The sequence below is a fragment of the Rhamphochromis longiceps genome, linkage group LG11, assembly GCF_057381845.1.
Source record: "Rhamphochromis longiceps isolate RC_006_pf linkage group LG11, R_longiceps_female_GT1.1, whole genome shotgun sequence".
Classification (NCBI taxonomy): Eukaryota; Metazoa; Chordata; class Actinopteri; order Cichliformes; family Cichlidae; genus Rhamphochromis; species Rhamphochromis longiceps.
Genome location: NC_140567.1, coordinates 8,699,611 through 8,710,791, shown reverse-complemented (window position 1 = coordinate 8,710,791; position 11,181 = coordinate 8,699,611). Strand labels below are relative to the sequence as shown.

At 43.5% G+C, this 11,181-nt stretch overlaps 2 pseudogenes; both read left to right on the top strand.

The window, feature by feature from the left end:
- The first annotated feature begins 733 nt into the window (after positions 1-733).
- Positions 734-2,451, top strand: LOC146658512 (uncharacterized; annotated as a pseudogene).
- A 5,763-nt stretch (positions 2,452-8,214) lies between these two features.
- On the top strand, positions 8,215-9,961 carry LOC146658511 (uncharacterized; annotated as a pseudogene).
- The last annotated feature ends 1,220 nt before the right edge of the window (positions 9,962-11,181 follow it).

The following is an 11,181-nucleotide window of genomic DNA, read 5'->3' as shown; positions in this document are numbered from 1 at the left end:
TAAATTTAACAGGCTAAAAACCTACAAACACATTTGGTGCTGAAGAAAAATGGAAACTATCAGAACATCAGAATAAAAAAGCTCAAACTGAAACCTGTGGGGAGGTCTGAGTGAGACACAGCAGAGCCCCACGGTGAGTGTCTGTCCGTGTCTGTGGAACAACAACGTTTGGATCACTTGCAGTTGCAGAGCAGCGCGGCGCAGAGCAGCGCGGCGCCTCGCAGCGTCCAGCGCTCGGGCGGCTGCAGGCTCCTCAGCTGCAGGGAGAAGATGAAGTTCAGTTCGGTGCGTCGAGGCTTCTTGTAGACGGGACACGAGTACAGGCTGACCGCCCCCCCGCCACCAGGGGGACGCTTACTGTCGGCCATGTTGGCTGAGCTGACGGCAAAGACGTGGACCACAGGGAGGGGGGTGAAGAGGACCTGAGGGGCCGAGACCAGTGTTGGGTAAGTTACTTTAAATTAGTAACTTAGTTACATTACTAGTTACTTCTATCAAAAGTAACTCAGTTACTTCAAGTTACTTGTTACTTTCAAAGTAACTAGTTACTAGGGAAAGTAACTTTGGTTTTACTCAGAATTCTCTTGTTAATGTGTTGCTTCCATAACTTTGCCAGTCTTCTAGCTTGCTTACTTGCCACAAGTGCACTGTGCCACCTATCAATAGAAAGGAAAAGATAATGTGCATATTTCCACGAGAGAAATCCCATGCCACTAAACTTTGACCACTTTGGATGTCAGCAGTTGTCTACAAAGGTACCAAGTATGTCAAAGGCTATGTTTCCATTGTAGATGACACTGATGATGGCTTGGTTTTTGGGAAGATAGCTGTGATACTTGTTAATGATTCTGAATTATACTTTGTGCTCGAGTTGCATCACTCAGTACTCCTCATTGACCTTGGACTTCACTGCTTGCGTTGCCCTACAGAAAGAAGTGTGTGTGTATGTGTGTGTATAAATGCACAAGAACATGTATTATTACCCACTACCACTTTATAACATGGTAGGCCTTTTTGTTGTCTCCCTACACCATTCAGTTTCCTACTAATTCTTTTTCAGGGATGGAAATTGAAGAAGAACTCACAAGCGTCCTGCCAGCACTAGACAGAGAGAAAATATTCTGCATTGTAGAACATCTGATGGACGTCATTGGTGTACGAAAAAAAGTGACCTTTTGTTTGTAGAGGCAGAAGATCTCAAACCCTTTCTCACACCAATTCAAATACGTAAACTTCTACTTGCATTTAAAGGAGGTTTGTGTAGGTTCTCTACAACCCACAGACTCATAGACTTGAGTCTATGATTTGAAGGTCACTCATAGACTCATATGTCACTGATGAGCCCTTTTTTCCTCACCATACCATTCTACACATGTTCTTTGAAAGTGTAATATTGAAGAGCTTTTTGGGGCTCACATTTTCTGGTAGTTAATTAACATGGAAAACCTAAACAAAAGTAGACTCTGAATCTAATGCCATTAACCTTTCATTGGTAGTGGTAGGACTACGGGTGTAAAGGTGTGACAAACTGTAAAATATAGTTTATGTTTCATTGTATTTTTCAACATTTCAATGCAAGACCTTGAGTTTGTAGTTCTTTTGCAGTCCTGGAATTGATCATTTTGATCTTTAGACAAGGTTCATAAAAACTGCCTTTCTGTTACTACTCTATCCTAATTGCAGGATTCATCTTTTAGTGAGGACATATTTGTTGAAATAGCCATATAAAGTAACTTTTCCAATGATCTCTCTCTCTTTTTTTTTAGATGGCAACAGACCAGAGAACCTGAATGACACAATTACTCTGGAGCTTTGCCCTGCTGCATCAGCTGAAACATCAAGGCATCCACCTTACCCCTCCTCCTCCACGTCCACCACTATGTACAACCATTACTCCAGCTCTTGGGTCTCACACTTACAGATTCCTTGGGAAAGATTTCCACTCCGACTGTCGCAAGAGGAGACAGAGCTCATCCAGAGGACAGGAGAAGTATGGTTAGAATTGTTGTGGAGGCCATGCAAGTTCACTCCAGAAACCCTAAACATGCATCTTGTGAAGAGGTTGCTCAGCTCATTGTAAACAGATACCCTGAAACATTTGCAGGTTTTACTGAAAAGGGAGAAAGACTGGGTTGTGGACATTATTCACTACTAAGAAGCATCAAATCTAGAGTTGAACATGTTAATCGAGATAATACAACACATAGACTTTGTCAAATAAAGAGAACCAGGAATGAGGACGACTGCAGTCCCAACAGTAATGCAACCTCACCTAAAAAAAGTTAGATGCTTTGTTGATAGCTATGGTTGTATAAATTGGCAGCCACTTGAACTTCCTGAGGGGGAAACGCTGGCTTCTTTAGAGGAAACGAAAGACATCCTGTTAACAATTTTTAATTCACAAGGACCTGGAGCTGTGGAGAGACCTGATGTGGATGACTCAGACACTGAGATTCATCCTATAGCTGTCAGCGATCATGGTCCTGTATCTTTAACACTAATGCACAAGAATAATACTACGCCAAGAAAAAACTGGATATTTAATATATCACTACTTAAAGATGAAGACTTTATTAAATATTTTAAAAAAGAGTGGACTTCATATTTGGACTATAATGACACTCCCGAAACATCAGCTTCTGTTCTATGGGAAGCAGGGAAAGCTGTGATGAGAGGTAAAATAATTTCTTTCTCATCACATAAAAAGAAAAAAGAAAACAAAAATATTCAGGAATTAGAAAAAAACATCAAATCACTAGAAGAAGCCTACGCGTCCCACCAAGATCAGGAAACATTGAACAAAATACGCAAAACCAAACTAGAATTAAATGAGATAATTGATAAAAAAAAACAAAATTCTTAGTACAAAGACTACGCCTACAAAATTATGAACATGGTAATAAATCCGGTCAATTTCTAGCAAACCAGCTAAAAATAAATAAAGAAAAAACAACTATATGTGCTGTTCAAGATTCATCTGGGAACACAATATATGATCCGATACAAATAAACAACATTTTCAGGGATTTCTATAAAACGTTGTATTCACCACAAATAAACCCATCTAAAAAAGAAATTGATCAGTTTTTGGACAACATAACTCTTCCAAAATTATTGGACACTCAAGCAATGGCACTGGATTCACCACTGACACCAGGTGAACTCCAGGAAGCTCTGATAAGTATGCCCAATAATAAGGCTCCAGGTCCAGACGGCTTTCCTGCAGAATTCTACAAAGAATTCTGGTCGATTCTAGCACCAGTTTTCTACAGAACGTTGTTGGCAATTAAAGAAAAGGGCAGACTTCCATCAAATATGAATTCTGCAAACATTAATCTCCTGCTAAAACCAGGCAAAGACCCTGTATATCCCTCAAGCTATCGTCCAATATCCCTTATAAACGTAGACCTTAAAATAATCTGCAAAGCTCTCTCAAAGAGACTGGAGAAAATAACCCCCCTCTTAATTCATCCTGACCAAACTGGTTTCATAAAAGGTAGGCACTCATCAACAAATACACGTAGATTACTTAATTTGATAGACTACTCATACAGTAAAAACCTAGAAACTACAATATTCTCTTTAGACGCAGAAAAAGCATTCGACAGAGTTAACTGGAAATTTCTATTTGCAACTTTACACAAATTTGGTTTTGGATCCTCTTTCATAAACTGGTTAAAAATATTATATAATTCCCCAACAGCTTGTGTTAGAACAAATGACCAGACATCCTCCAGCTTCTGTCTCTTGAGGGGCACCAGGCAGGGATGCCCACTCTCCCCTTCACTGTTTGCAATTTTTATTGAACCACTAGCAGCAGCAATTAGACAGAATTCAGTAATTAAGGGCATAAAATGCAAGAACGTGGAACATAAAATCAGCCTTTATGCGGATGATGTGTTACTCTTTCTCCAAAATTCACAAACCAATATCTCTGGGGTGATTGAATTGATAAACTCTTTTGCAAGAATATCAGATTACTCAATTAACTGGTCAAAATCTACAGTTCTACCGATTAATTGCTCCCTCCATAATTCCTCTTCTACACCACTGCAATCGGGAAATATAAAATATTTAGGTATTAATGTTTCTCCCAAGCTTGCAGATCTAACTAAATTAAACCATATCCCACTTTTAAAGAAGGTAGAAGATGATCTGGCTACATGGAAATGTCTACCCATATCACTCATGGGAAGGGTTGCCGCTATAAAAATGATGGTCTTACCAAAAATAAATTATTTATTCTCAATGATCCCAACTAAACCGCCACAAGATTGGTTCAGATCTCTAGATTCATGTATGTCCAAATTCCTTTGGAAAAATAAACCCCCACGTATAAGCTTAAAAACACTACAAAAGACCAAGGATAAAGGAGGACTAGAACTGCCTAACTTTCAGCACTACTTCTTAGCCAACAGGCTTCAGTTTATCTCAGGATGGCTAAAACATACCCTCTTAGATGAACCTTGGCTAGATGTAGAACAAGCACTTTGCAATAATCTAGAGATCTCAGACCTACCATTTATCAGCTCAAACATCCAACGACATGAATGCTTTAAAAGCATCAACATCAGCTCTTCTCTGACAGCATGGTGGGAGTTTCTAAAATTGACGGCGTCTTCATTAATCCCATGCAAACGTATACCTATCTGGAACAACCCTGACATATTACAAAACAATAATATGATAAACTTTTCAGATTGGAGTGGTAAAGGAATCAAATATTTAGAACATATACTAGAAGGAACAGAATTTATTTCATTTGACAGACTAGTTACACAATATGGGATCAACAAGAAAAGATTTTTAGAATATCAACAAATTAAATCCATAGTAAAAAAGAAATTTAAACCGGGTCAAGTTGAACTACAAACACCACCAAGTGTGGTTCAATTTCTTACTCTTAAAACCCCCAAATTACTATCCAAAATATACAGAATGCTTTCTAAAACAGATGAATCAATATCACTTCCTATTGCAAAATGGGAAGCGGATTTATCAGTTAACTTAGACCTAAACTTCTGGACTCAGATTTGCTTAAAAACCTTTCATCTAATTAGAAATCCCAGTCTTCAATTAATTCAATACAAAATATTACATAGAGTGCACTATACAGGTCATCGGATGTTCAAGATGGGCTTTACGTCTACCAACAACTGCTCACACTGCCAAACCAATTCACCGGACAATTATATCCATGCTCTTTGGTTCTGTCCACCAGTTCAGAAGTTTTGGCGCGAGATATGTGAAGACTTATCGAAGTGTCTGAAATGTAACATTCCAACTTCCCCCTTAGTGTGTTTGTTGGGCAGCTTAGATAATGTCACTTCAGAAAAGAATATCGCCCATATGGTTTTCACTGCCCTATGCATAGCCAAGAAAACAGTCCTCATGAACTGGAAAAATAAAAATAATCTTAATTCTAACCAATATAGAAATTATCTATTAGATTACATTAGTCTTGATACAGCCTCTGCCACCACATCAGATCAATTGCTCTGGGCTCCTTTGATCAGCTCCATCACCTAGTGGGGGTGGGGGGTCATAGTTTGGTCCCGCCTTCACTGTTGTGATTGGTGTGGGGGTAGGGACAGGCTTAGGGCGTCGGGGGGTTCCCCGGAGGCATTTTCCTTGGGGGGCTCAACCCGGGGTAGCGGTCATGTCCGGTTAGGGGCTCTGTTGGCTCTCAGGTGACTGTTTCCTCGCGGCTGCGTGCAGCGGGACTAGGGGAGGGTCTGTGCTGACGGACGTGGGTTACTGACCTGGTAGCCTGGCTGCCCCTGGGTGGGTCCGGGATGGGCGTGAGGTTCTGGGGGCGCTCCGTCTCTGGGCTGGGGCCCGGGCCGGGCCTCGGGGGCTTGGGTCCTGGTTGGTGTGTTGCCGGGGTTGTGGGCGGGTGGGTGCATGGGGGCCCAGCCCTGGAGCAGGGTGTCGCCGGTGCGTCGAGCCACCTGGGGGGCTCTTCAACTGGTGGGGAAGATTGTCACATCTTGCAGGAGCTTTCCTCTCCTCAGGGGCTCTCTCTACAGGAGGGGGAGATACAGGAGAGGTGGAGGAAGATCTCAGCCTGGGTGTTTATTGTCTTATGTAGTCTGGAAGAAGAGTGGATGGTGGGGTGGGTGCAGTTTTCTCTGTGGTGGGGTTGGGTGGACTGTCCTGGGCTCTGTGGGGCCGGGAGGCGCTGCTGCGCTGGGCCCCGGTCTGGATGGGCCTGGGCCCCCTTTCCCTGGTGGGTCGCGGAGTATGGGGGTGCCTACTGGGGTCAGCGGGGGAGCTGGCCCCAGGGAGGGGTCACTTGCCCCTCCCTTCCTTCCCTCCCCATCTCCAGCTGCCTCCCTCTTCCCGCTCCATCACAACCACCCACACATGCAGGACCTTGGAGTAGGGGTATGTCACCAGGGTGCAGAGGAGGCCACCCCCCCCCCCCCCCGTCCCCTTCTGGCTGCCCCTGCCTCAATTTTATCCCACAACTTAGACATTCACATTACTCACACTCTCATTACACATACATATAGGATCTTGGGGGTGGGCACGATACACGGAATCCAAAGTACCATCAGGGTGTACACCCCACCCCTGGCGTCGTTGCCCACCTCTCAATGTTAAATACACGTAGACATTGAGGGCCAGCAGGAGGGACCATGCGCTTACCTGCTGCTCTCTGGCAGGTAGCTCCATGCCCTCCTGGGTTTTAAATGCACCTTAGAACACACATGCATCAACACTACAATGAGCGGGTGGAGGGAGGTTTGGAGTCTTCTCTCACCCCCATTCTCTGCGACCTGCTGGAGCGGGGGGGCTAGGAGGAGGAGTTGGCCGTCCGACTGCGGTCTGGAGTGTGGGGCCTCCCTGCTGCTGCGGAGTCGGGGCGGTCTGCCTCCCCCCACCGCAGGGAAAAGGGTAACACCACCTGGGTCTGGGTGCAGTTCCCCCCCCTCCAGGGGCAAGGGTACCTAGACCTGGTTCGTAGAGTACGCTTGGGGAGTGTGATCGTGTGTACAGCGTCTCTTTATGTCTGTCTCCACGTTGGTTGAGTGTGGAGTAAGTGTATATGAGAGCATGAGGGTGGGAATGGATGTTTGTATATGTGTGTGCCTGTATTTCTGTGTCTATATGTCAGGTTGGGTGTCAGGCGCCACCTCTCTGGGGACATCTTAGGCCCTCCAAGGTATGGAGGCCTATCTCCCCCTACCACCACTTCCCCTGCCAGTGGCGGACTCCCTCAGACGTCGGTGCGTTGGTGGTTCTTTGTGTCCGGGGATGGGCGTCCAGGTACACACCGGCTCACTCCTTGGCGGCCGCTTATCGGGGCCTGGAGCCTGGGGCTTGCTCGGGCCACTTCGGAGGTGGGGTGCCCCCGGTCTCTCGGCCTGGGGCTCGGTCACTCAGGCACGGCTGGCTGCCGGCGGAGCTCACAGGCGCGTCACTGCAACTCCCCCTGGTTTCTGCTCCGCGGCTGCTGAGTGAGCCCTCATCTGGGACTCTCCTCAGCTCTTTTTGGGACAGTGGCGCGGCTGCCCCTCTGTTGGTCTTCCTTGGTCTCTTGTGTTCTGGGGGCCTCTGGATGTCTGGAGTTTTGATCTCCTCCATACCTGCTTCATGCCCTGGAGGACGGGGCTGTAGCCCCCCCACACCCTCTAGCAGATCATTACATGAAGGAACCTTTTAAAAAACAAAAAACAAGCGCGTCCATGCTCACAGGTGTACACACGGGTGATCACACCCACAAACTACACCCTTTTTGGCTCCTACCTCAAAGCACACTGTGTTCTGTTGATCTTATGTGCTGCACAATAATGTTTAATATTTAGTATTTACTGTCATATTCGCATATATCATTGTGATGTTGTTTATTCTATTACTCTTGTTCTCTTCTGCTCTCCTCAGCTCTTTTCTTTTTTCTTTCTCAGCAGGTGATCCAGGTGATTGATATATGCATTTTTTTTCTTTTTTTCTTCTTTTTTTTCTTTTTCTGCTCATTCTGTTGGTTTTTGGTTTTTGCCCTTCTCCCCCGTCCCTCTTCTCAGCTGTTTCTCTTTCCCTCTTTCTTTCTCACCTTCTTTCCCCCAGTCAAGTCTGTCCCATGTTCAGTAAGTGAAAATAAAATAAACAATAAAAGGTGAATCAAATGGACCATTATGGCAAGGCTGGGATGGTCAATTTGGTAAAGTAAATCCGTTGGGCATCTTTCTTTGCCTTTAGACAACAATTCTGATGGCAAAAGAGCCAAACGGGACAGGCAAAAAAAAAAGAAAAAAAAAAGATGTGGATGACTTCATGTGCCTCACATATATTTCTCAGTGGCAGCTTATCAACAGTTGTCCCTCACTTTCAGTGCTGAAATTCAGGAGCAGTGGCCATTCTTGTTTACAAATTCACAGGTATTGATATCAGTGAGCACTTAAGTCAGACTCTCAAAACCAAAGGCAGAAGGATTAACTATTTCTCCAGCCAGAAGCTCAAATGGAAACTTGGTATAAGGACACTTCTCCAGCAGATAGAAAGTGAGGATGTTTTGACCAACAACAATGTTGGCACAGCAGCCATGCTTCTCATGATGAAGTATTACAAAGAAAACGAAGACCCCCTCTTTGTCTTAGCAGATGTAAGCTTTTTTCATAGGTTTAATGCTGTTGCTTGCTGTCCTGTGTTTTTTTTTTGTTTGTTTGGTTTTTTTTTTGTTTTCCACTACATAAAATGTCTTGGTTCTTTATCTGGCAGGAAACATCTACCAGAATGTCCTTTGAAGCAGAAAGCAACCTGCCAATCACCCCAAGGCTGATTATGCTTGGTAAGAAGTTATTTATGAAATAGAGCTGATTAGACCATATTACAATTTCTGTTTGGCACAGGAGCTTTTTGTGGAGACAGGTATCTGGTCTCTGTTTATTTAGCTCACATTTCTGTAATTTCCTTTATAAACCAAGGTTGTTGGACATGTGTCTCAGTGAATCCAGCAAAGTAACAATATCAAAATTTCACATTACATATTACTGATCAACATGGTAGTCCAGCTACACTTACAGCAGAAATACTGAAGTCAATACTGATTTATAGCAGCACAAACTATAAACTCCAAAATAACCATATAGTTGATGGAACTCCGGTAATTTAATTGGGCTGATTCTTTGTCAGGTGTGTTTAATGTGCAGAATAATTCCCAATTATGAACAATTATGATATGTTAACACGGACTACATAAGGCCATTAATAATTAACTGTAGATAGCTATTTGCTTTTTGCTTATCTAGACAGTGTGAAGAAGTGAAGTATTGAAATTATTTTATGTTGCATAATGACAACGTTGCCCCTATACATTTAAGGACAAAGTTTAATGACTGCCACTTGCTGGATGGTGAGTGCAGAGGGGCGTGTAATTGTTGAACTGGACAAAGAGAACACCTTTGCTGATGCAATGTCAGTCTTCTTTGGTTCATTCTATGTATTGAACCTGGACAGCTGTGTACTGTATTTATTCTTATTGTATTCTAATTTTTGCGTTATAACTTTTGCACTGTCCACTTCCTGCTGTGACAAAACAAATTTCCCACGTGTGGGACTAATAAAGGTTATCTTATCTTATCTTATCTTATCTTATCTTATCTTATCTTATCTTATCTTATCTTATCTTAATACCAGGAGTCAGCGTGTGCAGCATTGGAACTAATTCAGAGGTATGTTTGAACAGTTAGCTAATTGTGATAGATGATGAAGAAATGATCCCTAAGTAGGTCATTTTTTCACATCACAACTCAATGTTACTGTATGTTACTATTTATTGTGGCATGCTTTAAGTTTTTTTGTAAGGATAAACCCTGAAGAGGGAACAAAATGTACCTCCAAGGTTGGGACAAGCAGAAGGACTGGGACCACTGTGAAGTGAAAGGTTGTTCACATTAACCCTCATGTCACAACTTTCCTCCAGCAGCTTACTGAATTTGAGTGGAAAACTTCAAATTAGGTAACTGTTGTTGCCATTTATAGTGAATTTCTTGTATAATTTAAGTGAACAATGTGTTGTTGTGTGTCTCCACAGACGATCCATGGCCTGTTTCATATTGTGGCGGGTCAGGACCATTGACTGTAGAAAAGATGGACGACGCAACACCGCCTCCTACCATTGTGCAAAAATGAAGCCAAAATATCCCACTTGTGGAGACTGCCATCTTGCAAATTTGGAGCCAGAGTCTGCGCAGTAGTAACTACTAGGGGTGCAACGATACACAAAATTCACGGTTCGGTTCGATACTTTGGTGTCATGGTTCAATATTTTGTTCATGCTTTTTTAATTTGTCATTTATATCACTCATCTTTGGAAAAGAGAGTTTATTACAGAGAAATGGCTCTTTCCAAAATAAAAGCTATACTATACGCTTCTTCTGGGCTATATTCTCAGCAGCATATTAAACATATCAGGTCAGATCCCCATAAGGAGAATCATGTGCTAACAGCTGTCTAAATGACTCGGGTAAAGTTTGTAGCATGCGTGCTTGTTGTTTTTGTCTGCTTCCACTTGTCTTTGCACTAGGATGATGTCGGCGTGAATGTGCAGTCATATTCGTTGTGTTCCCACTAGTGCTGTCAGCGTTAATCTGAAATGACGTTAACGCCACAACACGGCAAATTTCCGTTAACGAGCTACCGTGGATCGCCCCGTGTGTGGGGCTGGACGGCGTCAACACGTTAACGAGCAAACTGCGCTAACACAGTAGTTCCGACCAATGTAATTGAGCATTGCGTGGTACATCCGACATACTGTTTTACTTTTGTCCATGACGCGCTTACCATCAGGGTCATACTTCACATGAAGACCAAAATAGTTCCAAAGGCCAGATCTGAATGAGGGTGGGGGAGGTTCAATTTGCCATGTTGCAATGAGCTTAGCTTCTGTCGTGCTAGCTTGCGCTGCGCTCAGTGGATCTGCTCTCGACAGTGCAGCCTAGGCGGAGTAGTCGAACGCAGATCCACTGAGCTCTCAACACAGACAGCATCGTCAGAAGAAAAGTTGATAAAATAAATTTAAAATTTTGTATTGTTCGATACATATGCGTACCGAACCGAAAGCACTGTATCGAACGGTTCAATATCGATACGAGTATCGTTGCACCCCTAGTAACTACGGGTGGAGCCGTGGCATGGAACTCCCACCCACAGACATACGTCGGTACACCCCCCCTCTTA